The sequence below is a fragment of the Orycteropus afer genome, unplaced genomic scaffold, assembly GCF_000298275.1.
Source record: "Orycteropus afer afer isolate SDZICR_OR568_19922 unplaced genomic scaffold, OryAfe1.0 scaffold00184, whole genome shotgun sequence".
Taxonomy (NCBI): domain Eukaryota; kingdom Metazoa; phylum Chordata; class Mammalia; order Tubulidentata; family Orycteropodidae; genus Orycteropus; species Orycteropus afer.
The window spans coordinates 4,631,082-4,633,356 of NW_006921771.1; positions in this window are offsets into that span (position 1 = coordinate 4,631,082).

The following is a 2,275-nucleotide window of genomic DNA, read 5'->3' on the forward strand; positions in this document are numbered from 1 at the left end:
ATATATATATATATATATATATATATGAAACCAGCAGGTTGGCTGGTGTAAACTCATCAGATGATTATCAGAAAGAAGATGAGCAATCTACTTCTGTAAAGATTTACCACCTCAAAAACCCAAAGGGGGTCACTATGAGTCAGAATTGACTTGATGGCAGTTAGAGTTTGGTTATATATATATATAAAGCTGTACAATCTGCTTCCATAGTGATACTGCCTCAGAAACCCAAAGAGGGGTCGCTATGAGTTGGGTCTGACTCAATGGCACATAACAACAACAATTCGGCCCTGAGTGTAGGCAAATGTGGTAGAAGCCACTGATCCACTGAGATGTGTGCCCACAGAGGTGAAAGAGGTTTGGCATGAGTGGGCACCTGCATTGGAGAAGGCTGCAGGTGTATATCTCTTGTGCTCAGCATGAGAAAGATCAGCCAGTGATGCAAGCTCAGGAAGGGACAGATGCAGCCTCTGGGCCTGTTGGTTTGGACTGGGTTGCTGTGGGTAGCTATAGGACTTCCTTGGCCAATAGTTTAGTGGTGGCAGGGAGAGGTTTTGTCTCTATTTGCAGGGAAGCTGTACTTGTTGGAGCAGAGGTGGTGGCTTACCAGTCATGGTTCACTGGCATGTGTCTCACATAACTTTAGGTACACACAGCCATTTATCCAGCTCCTGCTCCAACTCTAGTGAAAGGTCACCTAAATGCTATCTTCTCTCTCAACTGCCCGCACAAGCCTTTCTGTTTCCAGAGGTGGGAGGTGCCTGGCATACATGGGCTCCTTGTGAGGAGGCTGCAGAGGTTTGCCTTTTGTGTTCAGTGTAAAAAAGATCTCTTAGTCCTTTATGCACTCAGCAGGCAAGCTTCAGCCCCTTTCTCAGTCTGTTAGAGGTGGAGGTGTCCAGGGATTGGACAGGTAAAGACAGGGCTTCTCTACTAAACTGGGTCTGTGGTGGCAGAGAGAGTATTTACCCCTATGTGCAAGGAAGGTGTGCTGCTTGTTAGATCAGAGAGTGTATCCCTCCAATCTTCACTCACTGATGTGAGTGTGCTTCCCTTCTGGCCCTGTGCCATTTATCCAGCTCTTTCTAGAGTCAACCAAGCGAGAGATTGTCTGGAGCTTAGTTTCTTCAGCCACCCCAACACAAGCCTTTTGCCAAGCCAAAAGCCCAACATCTGCCAGTGGTGAGTTTTTTCTTTCCCTTTCTTCCTCCCTTTTCTCTGTGAGGCTATCTATGCAAATCTAAGTCTGACCTGCTTACCTGCATGTTCCTCTCTTACCTCCCACATGCCTTTTGCTGACCTTGAATTCCCCTTGATCTGTCTACACTGTATTGTGATTGCTATGGATATTCTGTGAAGATTTTTTTTTTTTTCCTCCTTGTCAGTGTCTGATGCTTCTGTATTCAAAATGTCCAAGCTTTGGCTGGTTCTGGCCTCTTTCATCTCCCCAGTACTAACCTCACAACATTTTCCTTCTAATCACACTCAATTTACTTTTTTATCTTCTTGTTTGATGTTCTTGTTTGAAGTCCAGTATCATTTTTTGTATCTGTTTCACTTAGTTTTTCCATGTCTCTGTTGCAGAGGGATTGGGTGGGGTGTGATTGTAGGACATCATCTTGTCTCCTAGCACATCATGTCTCCTGGAATTTATAATCTACAATACATGTTTTGAGGGAGACACAATTCAATCTGTAACAGGTAACATCCTTGTCTCATTCTTAATCTTAGTGTACAAATGTCCAGTCTGTCACCATTAAGTTTCATATTAGTTGTAGGTTTTTGTAGATGTTACTTATCAAATTGAGAAAGTTTCCCTTTATTTCTAGTTGCTTAGAATTTTTATCATGAATAGATGTTGTTGTTGTTGTTGTTGCTGTTAGGTGCTATTGAGTCATTTCTGACTCACAGCAACCTTATGCACAGCAGAATGAAACACCACCCAGTCCTGAGCCAGCTCCATGATTCTTGCTATACTTGAGTCCATCACCATCTCCACTGTGTCAATCCACCTCGTTGAGGGCCTTCCCCTCTTTTGTTGACCCTCCACATTACCAAGCATGACATCCTTCTCGAGGGAATGGTCCCTTCTGACAACATGACCAAAATACGTGAGACAAAGTCTGGCCATTCTCACCTCCAAGGAGCATTCTGGCTGCACTTCCTCCAGGACAGACCTGTTAGTTCTTTTAGCAGTCCATGGTACTTTCAGCATTCTTCACCAACACCACAACTCAAAAGCATCAACTCTTCTTCGTTCCTCCTTATTCATTGT